We start from the raw sequence: 18,387 nt of genomic DNA, 5'->3' as shown, positions 1-18,387 counted from the left end.
CCCCGGCAGGTGATGACCACTGCGCCAGGAGCTGGATTGTGCTGTCCTGGGGGTCTTGCTGTCATCGCTTCATCCCACCGCCACGCTTAAGACCTGGACTAGTCCTATCGGCAGATTGTCCATCGAGCTAGGCTCTTGCCTTCCAAAGCATGGACACTTACACTCCACATGGACAGCAGCCTTGAATTAGTTCCTATTCTTTGTGTTTATATCCGTTTTGCCTGGTTGGTGTATCTGTTTTTCACTCTGTCCTGTCTGCCACCCTGGCTCACTCTGCTCCTTTCTCTCTTTCTCTGTCTCTCCTCTATCTTTATACTTCACCCCAACTACTCATAGGCAGATGATCGCCCTCTGGAGTCTGGTTCTGCCCTAGGTTTCTTCCCACAGGGGAGTTTTTCCCAGCCACTGTCGCATCTTGCTTGCTCCGGGGGCCCGGTTGGTTCTCTCTGATTGTATAAAGCGCTTTGAGACGCCTTTGGCTGTGATTTAACGCTGTACAAATAAAAGTTTATTATTATATTATTATTATCATCAAAAGAGTCACAGAGCCAACACAATGGATCAGCAACATGGTTGTCATAGAAAAGCCAGGAAAGTTGCGCACCTGCATTGATCCCAGCGCACTCAATAAAGCTCTACGGCGGTCACACTACCAGATGCCAACAATAGAGGAGATACTCCCAGACATTGCAAAAGCAAAAGTATTCTCCGTGCTTGATGCCAAAGATGGCTACTGGCAAGTCAAACTTGAAGAAGAGAGCAGTTATCTGACCACCTTTTGGACCCCGCTTGGCAGATTCGGGTGGCTAAGGATGCCTTTCGGCATAAAACCAGCTGCAGAAGAATATCAACGCAGGCAACATGAGGTGTTGCAAGGCCTGACCGGTGTAAGTGTCATTGCAGACGACATTCTTCTCTACGGCTGTGGAGACACTTCAGAAGAGGCACTAACTGACCATGACAGAAACCTGACTGCCTTGCTGCAGAGGGCCAGGGAGGTCAATCTAAAGCTCAATAAAAAGAAGCTGAAACTAAAACTATCCAGTGTCCAATACATGGGACATCTTCTCACCACAGAGGGCCTTCGCCCTGACCCAGAGAAGGTGGCAGCGTTTCAACACATGCAAACACCCACTGATGTTAAATCGCTACAGAGATTCCTGGGGTTTGTAAATGATCTTGCCAAATTTCTTCCTCATCTCTCAGATGTGTGCGAGCCTCTCCAACGCCTGACAGATAAGGACGTGGAGTGGACATGGCTATCACAACATGAATCTGCCGTTGACACTGTGAAGCAATTAATCACATGCCACCCAGTACTCAAGTACTACAACCTGCAGGAAGAAGTCACACTACAGTGTGACGCCAGCGAGACAGGCCTAGGTGCAGCTCTTCTCCAGAATGGGCAACCTGTGGCATTCGCCTACTGAACAGAGATATGCGTAAAGGTGGTGTACAAGCAAGGGAAGGATCTTCATGTGGCAGATTTTCTGTCGAGGACTTAACAGCCAAACACACAGCATGCCCACATGCAAACACCTGCCACCATCTATGCCATGGGCCTCACCACCAAAGACCTACAACGAGTCGACCACCTCGCAGACACGAATATTTCAACAGCTACACTGGAGTCCATTAGAACTGCCACAATCAAAGATCCACTATGTTGTGCACTCCAGACTTACATATTGAAAGGGTGGCCCACAGCTACACAAGCAGTAGCTCCAGAACTACGACCTTTCTACTACTCTGACTACTGGGAACTAGATGAACTTTCAGACACAACTAGTGATGTTCTCTCTGACACGGGGCTTCGAACCACGCCCCACAACTCGGTAGGGTTTTTTTCTGAAGCGCTGCTCCGGAGCTTGCTTCAAATCACGTGACTGATGACGTTTGAACCACTTCACTGCTTCATTCAGACTGAATCAGCTGGCTGGTTTGGTTCAGTGGGTGAGGCTTTGAAAGACTGGCAGGTCTCAGTTGAGTTTAAAATGGATGAAACGGCGCAATGCGTTGCCTATCTGGTCGATACCTTTTGGATTGATTTGATCAGCTTTCGTATTGCTTTCGGTTTGCTTTCTTATTGCTCTGCAACGGAACCAACCAGGAAGAGATCTCAAGTCTGGGAGCATTTTGAAATCGTGCCGCCGAACAAGGTCATTTGTTACAAGCGTATTACTCAACTTATTCATACAATAACAAATAAAAGCCCTGAAAATGCTGAGTCAGCTGTGCGCCGGTTAAAATCTGAGTGTGCAGCATTGTTGCGGAATGTACCGCATGAAGAGGAGCCGCCATCTACTTCGAGAGCACAGCCAGAACCAGCTGCATCTTCCCAAGGTACAAAAATTATAGAATTTGGATCAATAGACTTTATTTGTATTTTTTCATGTACAGACTAAACTTTATCTAATGTTTCATTTTCAGCCATTGACCTGTGGAAGCTGTTGGACCGGGACGCTGAAGAAGCGAGGGCATCCAGCAATGCTACTGCTGATGCCATAGTGGAGGTGCAGTGTTATCACAGGACCCTCTGGTGTACTGGATGACACACAAAGCTGTATACCCAAACCTATACAAGCTAGCAAATGAGTACCTGCCTGGCAACACCAGCATCCTCTTTGCCCTGCGAGAGGGTGTTTTTCGAAAGCTATACATATATATATACATATATATATATATATATATATATATATATATATATATATATATATATATATATATATATATATACATATATATGTATATATATATATATATATATGTATATGTATATATATATATATATATATATATATATATATATATATATATATATATATATACATATATATATATATATATACATGTGTATATATATATATATATATACATATATATATATATATATATATATATATACATATATACATATATACATATATATACATATATACATATATACATATATACATATGTACATATATATATATATATATGTATATATATATATATATATATATATATATATATATATATATATATATATATATATATATATATACATATATACATATATATATATATGTACATATTCCCTGGTGGAAGATGACTGGGACAACAGTCAAACAGACAGCAGACTCGAGCACATAGTTGGTGACAGGAGGGAAGGGGCTTCAGAACTAGAACGGGCTCCAGTGTTGACTGATGTGCCAAGTGTCCCCCAATCTGGACATTTAGGCCTCAAGCAGACCAGAACCAGATCCAACATAAACCTCCTGAGAGGTACCGCAAAGACTTTGTTGTTTAAACTTTCTGAAGAAGGAATGTCATCTCTTGTTTATTTCTGTGCCACTTTGTTCATGTGGACTGTTCATTTTTTTCTAATGTTTAGGAGAGTGAACTAGTCATTTCTGTTTAACCTGTAGCCAGCTATTGTTGTTGCTGGCCACGTAACTCTCATCCGGTCACTATTGTCCATTTTCAATTGCTTTCTTTCCATATGTTAAAGGAGATGTTACGAAAGTTAACCACTAGATGGCAGCCAAGTTCCATGCAATATGCAGAGACATCTGGTGCGAGTTGATGACGTTGGCTTCCGGGTGTTTTACCTGATGAGCACTGTTATAACTTGCGGCCATACAATAAAAGTAGCGTATCTACAAAGATTGCCTGACTGTATAAAAGAAAGAACGAAACAAGGACAGGAGTTGGGGAAAGAACACCTCACCCCATCAACAACCACAGAATCAACGAGGCAAACGTCCCTGTCACTGTCCCGCCACAAGGGGCGAAACGTCAATGAATGGTAGTTCATGGTTGATGACCCTGCAGCTGACCCGTGGGCACCGAAAGAAGTGCGACAGGCAGCAATGCCAAGCAGGAAATGTCTCCTACCTGTACATTTACAGTAAGTCATAAAATAGCTATATTGCATTTATTTTTCAGTGTTTTAAGAGTCCTTTCATTAAAAAGCTAAATACCATGAAGACACATATTTTGTGGAAACACACCCACTCCCACATTCAGGTGGAGGTCCTCCACCCCCCGCAAGATGTCCCGGTGTTGAAACTGTAGGAGGCGGCGACTCTCACTGGAAGTGTCGGGACTGTTCTTCGCTGTAGGGGAGCGCTCCTCGTGGAGCAACTCTACTTCCGGTGTAGGGAATGCGTTATGCAGCGTTTTTTCTTTTGCATGTGTTTTCTTGCTTTGCATCGCTCCTCTGATGAAGTGAATGTTTTTATGTCCTGCAGCGTGTTGTTTTTTTTGTTTTGTTTTTTTTGCGTTTGCACCACGATCCTCTTTTTGTACCGTTGTAAACTTGTATTTGTGTTTGTGACTTTGCGTCGTTTCCGTGCTCAAATACGCGATTGTCCCGTATTTGGCAACTAAAAAAGCTGTCCCGTAATGAACTGAGACGGGACGCACTTGACTTTGTCTCCACTCCGTCGCCCCGGCAACCCCAGTGTCCACGCTGAGAACTCTGTCCTCCGCAGTTCTTGGCATTTCGGCTCGCAATCCCAGAGGTGGGCAATGGGCATTCATTGCTGAATGTTTAACCCCCCCCCCTCCTTTGGTTGTGGTTTATTTGGTGTAGACAACTGAGTTTGTCTGTTTTTGTTGTTGGCGTCACCACTTTCTTTGGTTGCTTTTGTTTTCTTGGTAAAATTTTGGTGAAACTTTGGGTTTTCTATTGAGTAGTTTGATTTCCTTTTTAGTTCATTACTATTTTGTTCCCCAGTGATCGTTACCTTTTGTTTTGTGTGTGTGTGAAGACTAAAGAAAATTTTTCTTTTGTTTGAACTGTTTAACGCTTGCCTGAGTGTCTCAATGTATTAGTGTATTCATTGTGTTCTCTTTTCTTTTGGACAGGAGTTGGCGTAGCGTGCGGCAAACTGCGTCGGTGGTTCCCCTTCACTTTGCTTTATTTTGCACAGCACGAGGGAAATTTTGCTTTGTAGTGATTCCCTTCGCTTTGTTTATTCCCCTTTTTCAGTTTTTCTTTGTTTTTTCTTTAGCCTTTCCGCTCGGCTACGTCCAGCCCTGCTCCCCTTATTTTCTTATGATGTTGAACAATCTTTTTGGTATAGTACTTATTTTTTTTGACACTCACTCAGGCAGCTAAACCTGGTCTTATTGTTTTTTAAAAAAAGATTTTCCTTGGTGTGTTTAAAAAAGAGTCAACTATTTTAAATTGTGATTGAATAAAGCTGTTTCTTTGGAAGTCCGTCTCATCCTCTCAAATCTCAAAGCGTAACGAACCTGTGTAGCCCGAGGAATTTTTATTATAGTCTATTTCCTGGGGTGCAACTCCCCAGGTGGCCCTGTCAGGCAACATAATATATAACATATTATAGAATTATATAATCCCTATATATGAATTCACATGATCATGGGTGTTATGATCAATGCTCCCTCTAATTTTCCATGTGTCTGGGCATCCAGACAAGCTCCTTGAGCACACTGAGGACCACTGTGGGCAACATCAGATGTGCACGCTGTGGCCACACACCAGTATCACACCTGTTCAAAACCTTGGATCATAGCAAGTTACATGGCTTATTAAAAGAATCAAATTCCAGCAGCAATTTTCATGAGTTTACTTTGAATAGAAGTGATTTGGCCCACTTCAAATGAAAAAGAGCAAAATCTTGTTGTTGATGAGATGTGTAGTGTGTTATATGTGAGAGTCCTGCTTTAACCATAGGAAGAGTCCTGCTTTGGCCTGGCTAAGGGTCATGTTGCGTCAATGTGCAATGGCATGCGCGTGAGATAAGTGATAGCTCTTCTCTGAATAGACAAGTTAAGCCAGTGTGCTGCAGTTAGCCAGTGAAAATAGAGCGGAGTGGCACCTCTTCACTTTGTTACGCAATCTATGTCAGCGCGGTGCTGCAGCCTGGAAACTTTCTCTGCCTTTTGGACTCATACGGTGCAGCTGGAAGAAAAGAAAAAAATCATTCCGAAGGCGTAGCGGTGCGCCGCCTAATAAAAGCTCTAAAATTATTAATTAATACGTTTCTGTTGAATTTTATTTTATGTGCTACATAGATTTCCTTGTGCGCTGAGAATGTGCAAGTAGTGCGCGATTGCGCAAGCAAGCAGCTTAGAGGGAACATCAACATCCAGCAGGTGGACAACAGTCACCAGGAGCACCAACAGGAAGTGGCGTACAGGCCCCGCCCACCCTGTGATTGACAGCTGGAGACACTGGGTAACAAACGTGAAGACAGAAGAAGAATCAAAGGTGAGAATTCAGCTCAGAGTCTCTCTGACGACTTCAGTCACACTTTCATCAACTCAGCTGAAGAACCTGAAGGAACATAAAGTCCAACATGTAGCGGCTGAGTGAAGGAGGTCTGGACTCTGTGGAGGAGCTCCATGGTTCCAGAGACGCTGTAGAAGGACAGAAGACCTGCTCTGTGGTCCAGGTACACTCGCACTCTGGAGGACCGAGGACCTGAGACACGAGTACTGATGTTGTTGTGACGAAACCAATATTCACCTGGGTAACAATATAAACTCCAGGATTTGTCATTTGCTGTGTCTCAATTCAGGTTCTGCACCCTTGAGACCGAGTGTCCTCCGTCTGAAAGAAGCGTTCTTAGAGTTCCCAGCCTAGAAGGACGGACCAAACCCCGCCTCCCCGGTAACCACTCGGGGCGGTCTAGCCTTCGGCGTATTTCCTCGTTTCGTCACCGCCGTTCCCTCCTGCTGGCCAACCCCGGAAGTGACGTTTTTATAGTATCACGCTAACCATTGGTTTGCCATCTAACGATGCCGTTGAATGTTCAAATAAATAAAATCCTACGTTAAAAACTGGATACTTTATGTGAAACGTCAATATTTAGATTTATATGTCGTGCCTTAACCAGTACATGCCGCTAATTTCAGCTGACTTCCCAGGATCCCACGATGCTTTGCAGCAGCACGCAAAGCATCATGGGATACCCAAGTACGCGAAGGATAGTAGCGGTGTATCCTTGGAATCGGCTAAAACGAGTGCGTATTTACGAGTGCGCATTTTGAGCGTCCTAAACACCCTCGGGAATTGGGACAAGCCTTCGCGCAGTGCGATGACGCAACTTCCTTTCAAAATGCGCACTTCAAGGATGCAGAACCTGAATTGAGACACAGCAATTGAATCCAAATCTACTTTCCTCTGACCTTCCTGCTCTGCCGATGTTCCTGTAGGCCACTGCTACACCAACCCCCTAAAATAAACCACAGAAGTCCCTCCCCCTTCTCCACTCAACCTCCCAGTAACATCGTCCAGTCACACCTTCTCTACTCAGGACCTGCTTCTTGTCAGTGAATCTGTCTGGATGATCACAATAAGACTGAACTTCCTCCATGAATGTCACTTTTCTGTTCTCCTCAGATAATAACAGACGTTTGTGCACTCTGCAGAACTTGCTGTATTTCATCTCTCAGCTTGGTCACAGCTGCTGCCACGTCCTCAAAGTATCTCAGAGGACGGATCTCCAGGCTGGAGGAGTCTGGAGACGGACTGAGTGCTGGCAGTGAGGAGAACCTGTGGAGAAACTGGCTGTGGTCCAGTGTGTGTGAGATCTTCTCCAGCTCAGCGTCTCTCCTCTTCAGCTCCATCATCTCCTGCTCCAGCTTCTTCTCAAGCTCTTTGACTCCACTCACTGCTGCCCCCTGTGTGGATCTGACCTGCTGCTGCACCTCAGAGCGTCTTTTCTCCAGCAGACGGGTCATCTGGGTGAGGATCTTCTCGCTGTCCTTCACTGCTTTATCAGCAGAGCCGTTGATGGACTCCACCCCCTTCAGGTCTTCCTCTGTGTGCTGGATCTTCTGCTGGATCTTCTGCCTGGTCTCCTCCAGCTCTCTCTGCCTCCCAGGCCTCTGTACTGCTGCTGACACTGTCTGATGACCTTTATGTTCATCCATACAGCATAAAGCACAGATGATCTTCTGATCAGTGCGGCAGAACATCTTCATCACCTCATCATGACGAGGGCAGATGTTCTCCTGGAGCTGCTGGCTGGGTTCCACCAGCTTGTGTCTCTGTAGGGGAGCAGCATCACGATGAGGCTGGAGGTGAGAGTCACAGTAGGAGGCCCGACAGACCAGACAGGACTTGAGGGCCTTCAGTTTCCTCCCAGTGCAGACATCACAGCCCACATCTCCAGCATAGCAGTGATCAGCAGGAGCATCTTGGAGTCCAGCCCCCCCCCTGCAACGAAACTTGGCACGTTAACTTTGCCGACACGTTAGCGTAGCGCGACAGCGATAGCGTGCGTCCCCCCCCCGTCAACGTGAGCGCAATTTCCAACCAGCACTGCAGAGAGAAAGGCAATATCCAGGTGGAGTGAAAATACATCCCAGTGCCCACCATCACAGGCATATAGACGTAGATAAGATAAATTTACATAAAATACCAGAATGTTTGTCAATTTTTCATTAAAACATATTTTATTTATTTAGTTAGATAAAAATGTTTCCTCCCAGCACAATATGTATTTGTTAATTTAACTCACATTCCTGCCATCATCTTAACACAATTCAGTGTCACTTTTAAGTTGGAAAAGCATAATAATTAAATTACTTAAATGGCACATTTCAAGTAAAACTGTTGCTATTTAGTCTATTTGTGGTGGTATGTGAGTTATACTTCCCATAAAAAGACTTCCTTTTACATCAAGAATATTTAAATTTTTCATAGATGACTCCCAAAGAGACAGACATATTCTGTCAAGTTCTAACCTGAAGACCACTCTGTCCAAAAAGTCCAAAAAGAATTATATTGAATTGAGAGCAGCTGTTCTTATTTTCTCTTTTTTGAGAGAGATTTGCTCAGATTTTCAGTTGACCTGTTGATTTGATTTCTCTGATTAAAATTAAAACAAAGTCTGATATTTGGCAGCTTGTTTAATTCTTATACATAGGTATAAAATACATTTTTTATAATAACAAAAAGTCATCATTTTCATATACACAAGTTGGACGTCTAAAAGTATCGGTATCTGTATTGGTATCGGGATACTAGCCTTGGTATCACCTGGTATCGTATCGAAAGGAAAAATAGTGGTATCGCACATCCCTGCTTCCACACACACACACACACACTATACTGTAAATGGCTGCAGTTTCCTTTACAAAAGTGCTACAGACATCATTCAAACATCCACGTGTTTGTCTCATCAAGACCTATATTTTACATTTGACAGCCACTTAAAAAAAAATGCAGGTCAAAAATATGCATCATTTGCTTACACAGGCATATGATGATTAGACCTCTTCTCCCTCTTTGTCAACACACAAATGCCTGCAGTTTCCTTTAGAAAAGTGCTACAGACGTCATTCAAATACCTACGTGTTTGTCTCATCAAGGCCAATATTTTACATTTGACAGCATCCTCCAAAAAAAAAAAATGGAGGTGAGAAATCTGCATCATTTGCATTGACTTCTTTCAGCAGATGTCGCCGGGCGTCGGCAGAGGACGGGGGTCAATTGCGGGCGTCGACAGGGGTCAGGCGTCATCGGGGGTCATCGGGCATCGCGTCGGCCACGGCGGCTCAGTCCCGCAAACGCTGCTTGCAGCTTTAATTTATTGTTTTGATTTAATTTAATTTATTAGTGTTAATGGCTGCTGAAAAAAGGGGATGAATAGTTCAAATTCGAGTTGAAAGTAAAATATACAAATGTTGGAAGTACTAGTAATCATTACTATGTACAGTTATGCCCATCTGTTATCTTTGTTGGGCTTGAGTTTATGATTATTTTTTTTACCCTGTGCATCTTTTGTTTTGTTAGTAGTACTTGCCATTGCTCCAACACGAATAAACATGCTGCATCCCACTAGATGGCGCATTTGCCTTATTTACAAGCACCACGGTCGGCGGAGCTGATTGCTGCCACTCTCAGCAGCATGCGTCTACTAAGGTCTACTAAGATTCCACAATCTATTACACCTCGCGAGCAAAACACTATAATACTAGGAAAAGAATCCTCTATATGTCAATAAATACAACAGATTGAGTATTCATAAAAAAAAATGCTTACTTTAAATAAGAAAATCCAACAAACCAACAAATGCAACACTAAAAAGCAAACCAACAATCAAAATAATGCTTAATTGCCTTAGCTTCGTCCCACACTTATCAGCTTAGCTACTAAGAATAACACACATTATTCACCTGGACAGAAGGAGGTTCTGAGGAATGTGTTGGTCCTGGAGCTTCCTGGTCAGGATGTTCGGGAGATCCCTCTGGCTCAATGTCTGCAGCGCCAACATATTTTAGAATTGCTCCTGCAGAGACAAAGCTCATTAGATCATCAAGCAAAACAGATCAGAAGCGCATTTTCCTATTTTATTATTACAGTGATGTTGCAGTAATATAGGAAAATTAAAAATGTATTTGTTTTTAAATTAAACATTATGATTGCAGTGTCCCTTTAAAGCTTTTACCCAATTACAAAACTGTCACTTTTAAGAGTTTTTGGCATTTCTTTACACACTGTACTAGTTAAAGTAATAAAACTAAGATAAATGACCCACTGCCACAATAGTCTAAAATAGTCAACACCATGCCAAATAAAGTATTTCCATAAAATATTTCTTTGAATTATAAAACAGTAGCACATTTCTAATTAAGGGCCTACAAAATACAAACTAAGCTTAGTAAATTCATCCTAAGTTAAGGCTAAAATAACATTAAGAGTCAAATATGTGAGAGACAACTTCCACTGAACAATAACAGGGGACTGACTACAACAACAACTACAACATGCTCTCCCTCCCTCCCTGTTAGAATGTGAATAAACGGGTGTGGAGTCAATCACTCATTCCCATGGCAGGATAGGCCAACTTGACAGGACATGGTCAACTTTCATAAAACAAACAAAAACGCTGATTCATGACGAACAAATATTAGCCAGCCAGCTAACATTTATCCGACGCTAGCTAGCTGGCTAGCAGGACAAATAAACAAACTTGGGGGGGGGACAACAGCGTTTCACCTCCACCTCTCCAGCCCACATAAACAAATAACTTACCTTTCCCCTTTGCAAGTTTTTCTTGATCAGTTTTCTTTTCCTTCCGTTTTTCCGCACCGCTGGGATAACTCCTTTTTGATGCCATTATGGTGTCTGTTTGTTTTTAATCCTCTCGCTAACGGGAACGAATGGTAGCTGTCAATCATTCACATCATACCTGTCGGCGTCGCCGGCCCTCCACGTCACAACCTGCGTGACAGTGCGGCAAGCCCCCAGAGTCCAAGATGGCGTCCCATTCCTTTCAATGAAGTTGCTCACCCAGCGCATGGCTCCCAAAAACTTTTTGACTTCCGCATTGATGGGATAATAGAGCATGCGCAGTTGTGTCAGTGTGGAGACCGTCACGAACCGTACGAAATTCAACCTGGAAATGAATGTATTTTTTACGGAACAACTGACGATTGTTGTTTGGAAATTTTGATGATGATGATGATGATGATGATGATGATGATGATGATGATGAATATTATTATTATATTAATAAAATAGTATTATTATAATAATATACTATTATTTGTGTATTAAACAAGTGAGCAATGTGCCACTGAATAATAAATGATAATTCTTTGAAGCAACTCTCTTTGGAAAGCAGACAAAGTAATGAAATGATTGGTCTATTTATTTCATCAGAACTAAAAAATAAAAAATAAAAACTCAACAATCTTGAAAGTTCCTCCCTTTCTCTTGCACCTGTCGACCGGTCAACTTTTGGCTTCTCTACAGTGTTCGAGAAAATGCCGACCTGTGCTGCAATTAACTGTGTCACCCAATCAACAGGCAAAGGGTGCAAAGGACCCACGTTATTTCGGTAAGAAGGATTAATGAAATGACTGTAAGGAACTTTTATGCCGCTGACGTTTTTACGTACTTACGTCCGTGTGTGTGTGGCTAACACAAATTTGCAAATATTTTGTCGTCCTCATGGAATTAAACAGCACACCATGTTAATTTATCAGTGAGTGCTCTCTCTTTTCATGCAATTCATCACGCTTAACATGTAATGCTGAATCATGAAAGCTATGGAGCAAAAAATAATAATTACATAAACGACGAGTGAAATAAAATGTGTCATTCATTCAATAAAGATTTCATTCATTCATCTTCTATACCCGCTTATTCCTATTCAGGGTCACGGGGGTCTGCTGGAGCCTATCCCAGCTGTCTTAGGGCGAAGGCAGGGTGACACCCTGGACAAGTCAGCAGGTCATCGCAGGGCCACATAGAGACAAACAACCATTCACACTCACATGCACACCTACGGACAATTTAGAATGTTCAATTGACCTCACGTGCATGTTTTTGGAGTGTGGGAGGAAGCCGGAGAACCCAGAGAGAACCCACGCAGACATAGGGAGAACATGCAAACTCCACACAGAAAGGTCCCAGGTCCGGGCAGTTGAAAATGCCATTTTATTTCATTTAACAAAGCATATCATTATTTCATCATGCATTTAATTGTTTTGTGGTCCTGTGTTTTAGTGCTTCATAATTGTATTCTGTTGTCAAATTTGCCCATCAAAGTCAGATTAGTAATCCTGTACATCAGTTTAAGGAAAACCAATTCTAGGTAATGGATTGCAGATCTTGTAGTGACCTGTTACAATGGAAAGAAATGTATACATAATAAGTACGTCTGTGTGCCCGATATTTTAGTTAACACTAAACTTTCTGCACAACTGTCTGCATTGTGTTCAAGCTTAAATGAGTTAAATATGTTTGCATACCCAATTTTAAGTAAAATTACACAAAAAAATGTTTGGGATGTTTTGCTTTTTACAGCTTTCCTTTTGGGGACAGAAAAAGGTTGCACAAATGGGTGGAAAATGTGAGAAGAAAAAACTGGACACCCAATGACAACTCCAGGCTGTGTACTCTTCACTTTGAGGAGAAATCTTTCATTTTGCACGGTGAGAGAAAGTGCCTAACTTCAACAGCTGTCCCAACCATTTTTAGTTTCTTCAAATCAGGTAAGAGCATGGCTACCAAACAAAAGGTAAGTGAGTCACACACACACCCACACACACACACGTGATTTTGATCAAATCTTTGACCACACATATTCTAAAAAATGTAAAGAGGTGTCAGAGATCTTTGAAGAAGACAGTTTTCTCGTGATTCAGGAACCATGTAAGAGCCATACTGTGTCTGATGTACATGTAGAGTTCACAAATGATGTAGAGATCACCAATGATGAAGAGGTCACAAATGATGAAGAGGTCAGAGCAACAATGAAGGGATTTTACATTGACTGTTCAGTTAACATGTTCAATGTTAAAATATTCACATGAAAAAAACTTGAAAATCGTTACGGCAGACGTAAAAAAAAAATTGTAAGAAAGTGTTGAAAGTTATCTTGAAATCATTTATGAGGATACTCATTATAATATTGATGAAGTGTTATTTCATGTTTTGTTGGCTGTTTCAAGGGTTTATTTAGTTTGTTGTGACACAATCTAAGGTTCAATTTGTAAAGAAATAAAAGTTCTTGTGAAAAAAGATAGTAGTCAAAGTGATATTAGTGTTATTTGTGTTTGTGTTTTTTGTAGTCTTGTCTGGATTTGTCCTGTTCGTTTCTGGTCTGTGTTTGTGTTCCCACTCTTGGCCTGCACCTTGTCGTGGTGAGTGGGCTTTTAACTAAGACAGGACAATTATATATATTGTCTGAAGCCAGCAAAACAGTCATTATGAGAATTATAACTGAAGCACACTAAATAATACACCATCAGTCACATTTTGCTTTTCTGTTATTAATCTAATGTGTGTTATGTCAAGCCTCCACAGTGGCGTGCTGCAGTCAGGATGAGACAAACAAGGTGAATGGATGGACGGATTGATGAGCCCAGCGAGCCTCCACCAGCCACAGACAAGCCAGTCCCATTTTCCACCCAGAAGGATGTCTCTTCCATCTATCTTTGCCTGCCAGGGAAATGCAACCAAACATAGTAATTACAGATGGCGTTGTCTCTGTTAAAGTGACACATGGAAAAATAATAACAATAATAATAATAATATATATATATATATATATATATATATATATATATATATGTATATATATATATATATATATATATATATATATATATATATATATATATATATATACATATATATATATATATATATATATATATATATATGTTTTGTGATTCATGTTCATGACAATAACAATCAAACAGATTTTCTTCATTCTTCCAATGAGTTTCGCAAACAAACATGGAATTTTCCCTGGATCATACAAATACGTTTGTAGATTATATAAAGACAATTATAAAACACATTTGTTGTGGTTTTATATTAAAGCAGATAGTCAAACGTAAATGTAGCATGGTAATGTTGCGAAGACACATTTATTTTTGTTTTTCTTTGTTTCTTTAGAAGCTTTTATTTTGGTTTTCTGTGGAAGCACAATAGACAACACACATGTTAACGTCCGCTACTACGGTTCGCTCCGCATAGGTCTCACGAGCCACTTGAGAGACTTCCTCTCGAGCGTTATCTACTTTTTACATTTCAAAACACAGATCCATACCCGACTTCGACTTGAACTTATTAATCATGTCGTTTCCCGGAGGTTTCTCAATTCCTCCATACTCAGTGATCCCCCCTCTGGGAAACCATACTTTTCAACCCAAACATCCAACATATCAAGACAATCTGGACCGTATTTTTTCCGCATGTCGTCCACAATTTGTCCCCCCTGGGGAACTGCAGCAGCCACTTTGCTCTGGTTCTTCCCCATCCCTGTCTAGACTTATTACTTGTAGCTGCACAGGCGTCCCTGTGCCCCCTTTTTTTACTCAGGCGCAAAAAGGTAGAGAAAAAATTCACCCCTTCGGTACTTAGTCACCAAAGGTTTTGCCCGCTCAGCCCTCACCAACCTTCTTGGATATCTGGTGAGCGGGACAGGCCCGCGATATGACCTTGACTGGCGCGATATTATGATTTAGCGTACGTTACGCTCAACGTCATTCCGTGCGGCAGGTAAAAAAAAAGGTGGTGTTGTCCCGGGTGTCCCAATTCCATCGCAAGCCGATCGGAGCCGATTATCACCCGGGTCGTTTGTCGGGTTGGTTGACCCGTTTTGTCGTGCAACAGCTGCAACTGCAAACTGCAGGCTTCAATTTACCGACGCCTTACACATGTGATGGCATGGAGACTGTGCATTGTAGCAACATCAGTCCCCTCAGAGAGAATCTTCTCCAAAACAGGGCAGATATTTACAGAGAGAAGAAACAGGATCAGCCGCACAAAGATGAGGCTCTTGGTTTTTCTCATTGTCAATCTTCACTAAAGGACAAAACTGTTATCTGAATGCTGAGGTTTTTTTTTCTTTTTGTTTTACACATTTTAATTTATATTTTGTTGTGTGAGTTTCTGTAAGCGTATGTTGTTTGACTTTACATTTGTGTAGTAGTAAAAAACTAAACGTTTAAAATTGGTAATAGTTATTTAGATAGAGGCACCTAGACCCACCTGTGGGTCATAACATCCCCTCTCTTAAGAACTAAACCCTATTAACATACCTACAAACAAAACTAAACAAGAAAAACCTCAGTTCCCCTGAAATAAGAATTCCGCAGCTAGTCCACATGTACACGTGATACCGCATCTGCCAACACATTATCAACCCCCCTTCCTGTGGCAAATCTGGAGATTGAAGTCTTGCAGGAGCAGAGACCACCGCATGTACAGCTGGTTTGATTGCGCATCCTATCCAGGACCACGAGGGCATTATAGTCTGTAAAAACCTGACCCCAAATTAACATCAAGATGGGCACTGTCAGAAGGAGAGCCAAAGCTTCTTTCTTAACTTCCCAGAATGGACTCTGTGTGCGTGCTGCTTACTTGTGGCATGTCCCTCTACTTCTATGTCATGGTGCAAAACTGACGTATGGCGGGGGTGGTCAGAAAACAATAGTGGGTGGCTCTCAATTAATTTAACAATATCATGACGGGCTGATGCAGGCAAATGGGACAAAAACAAGCTTAAGTTATTCATAATTTCAGAGTTTCCCAGGCGCGCCGAATGAACACCGATTTTTTTATTTTTTTTTTCATGAGCCCTCCCTCCGCCAATGGGCACGGAGGGGGCGGAGGCTCAGGCGACACATTTTTCCTAGCGACGTAACGCCCGGTTCACACTGGACGCGGAAGCGCCACAAAGCGCCGCAAAGTGCCGAGCGCTTCCATTCGGCGCCCATGTTAAGCAATGTAGTAGTTCACACCAGACGCGAACAGGCGCGCGGCTCCCCTCGCGGATCGCGCCATGCATTTAATGTCAGTTCACTGGACGTGGAAGCGAAGCGCCGCCGAGCGCTTCCATTCGGCGCCGACGTTAATCAATGTGGTGGTTGCGCGGCTCGCGGCATGCATTTGTTGTTTCGGCGTCTGCTCTATTTCGTGCGCGAGCCGCGAGTGGTCCTCGTCAATAGTACAGGAAGTCGCTCAATAAAAACGAGAAAATCCGGTGAATTTTCAAAATAAACTAATTTCAAAATAAAAACCCAATGACAAATTCGATCATATATCATATTTGTATGTTATATTTGTCAGTACATTGTATCAGAGTGCGAGAGAGATTAAACACACACACACACACACACACACACACACACACACAGAGAGAAAGACTTGATCAAAATACGTCTGTTTGATCCTAGAGATGCCGGTCAATGATCATTATGAAAGAGGTCTTGTCTTGAGATGGACACCTGAGTGCGTGTTTCTATTTATTTACACACACACGCACAAAAGTGAGCTATGGAGCGGGCTGGCTACGGGGCGAGGGGGGGCGATGACGAAAATGATTTATTTTATTCTATTTTTTTAAAGAAAAAAAAAGAAGTGAAAAAGTGGGAGTGAAAAAAAGAGTGCAGCTGAGCAGAAGCGCTTGTCGACCGTCGCGGAGCTGTTCGCGTCTGGTGTGAACCAGTTGGAGCCTCGCTCGCGAAATTCGTTGGAGCGGCGCTTCCGCTTCCATTGAAATGAATGGCACGAGCCGTTCGCCTGTTCGCGTCTGGTCTGAACCACTACATTCAGTGCGTTTACATGGCACTAGAGAAAATCGAATTATTGCCTTAGTCCGATTATGATCGGAGAACTCACGTGCATGTAAACACCTTACTCCGATTATGATTGGAGTTTGAGAACTCCGATTGGAATCGGAGAACTCCGATTGAGACACCCAGATAATGCGATTGGAATTCAAATTTCTCTGCCATGTATACGCCTTAATCGGACTATTAACTGGACAATGCGAGTGCGCATGCGCCACGCCTCGCTCTCGCGACTCATGACCGCACAACTACGTCGTCTAACAAAACAGACGGCGCGAAACAACCTGGCAAACGCGAATAAGAATGTTGACATTTGGAGAGAGGATGAGACCGGGGCGATGCTTTCTCTTCTAAAAGAGATGGACATATTAAAATAACGCGCAACGGAGACCTTTTTAAAAAGGGTAGCGCAGCAAATGCAGGGCTCCGGCTTTGCGCACCCCTGAACAAATACGTATTCCTTCATATTTATATTTCTACCTTTTCGTTCACATTTTTTGTAAGTTAGAAGAATTTTAACTTTGTAAATAAATGCACAGCAAAGACATGTTTTCCTGATTTGTTTTTATTTGGGTTAATTTCGCCGTTATTCTGCTGGAAACGGCGTGCAGCGGCACCAGCTTCCTCCACGGTCGGCACTTTAATGAGCGTGTGTATAACTGAAGACACCGTTCCTTTGCAAAACCTGTACACAAACTCTCCCACCAGTCTGCTCCGAACCCGAATCCAACAAGAACGAGAGTTTGGGGTCCGTAGCGACGGCACAAAGCGTAGCATCGAAGTGTTGTTGTAGCCCTCCAACAGCAAACAACGTTCTTGTCTGCCTTTTAAAATAACCAGGAGCACAAGAAATAGGGTACACCTTATCTGCAAAGCAAGTAACACGTACATTATGAACTATCGTTCCATATCATAATAGATTTAATATGTCAACCGAAAGCAGCTGACCGGCTGAAAAGACTCACTCCACCCCCTAGTGTTGGGAGGAGGACCCGTCAATAATTTGAATTTCTCAGCTGCATGTATACGGGGACCAAGGTGAGAACTCCGATTGGACGAGAAAACCGAATGATTGCTTAGTCCGATTAAGCTCTGCATGTAAACGCACTGATTGATTAACATGGGCGCTGAATGGAAGCGCTCAGCGATTTGCAGCGCTTCACTTCGCGGCGATTCGCAGCGCTTCACTTCGCTTCGCGGCGCTTCCTCGTCCTGTACGAACCGGGCGTAACTTTTCAACATTTTGACGTGGCAGACGCGGGATGATCGTTTTCTATCAGGAGTGTGCACTACATAATCCGTATCGGAAAGTTTGCGCTCCACGAC

This window comes from Nelusetta ayraudi, unplaced genomic scaffold (genome assembly GCF_046127955.1).
Source record: "Nelusetta ayraudi isolate G7.1 ecotype Tasmania unplaced genomic scaffold, CSIRO-AGI_Nayr_v1 ptg000029l, whole genome shotgun sequence".
Classification (NCBI taxonomy): Eukaryota; Metazoa; Chordata; class Actinopteri; order Tetraodontiformes; family Monacanthidae; genus Nelusetta; species Nelusetta ayraudi.
Note: the sequence above shows the minus strand (reverse complement) of the source record.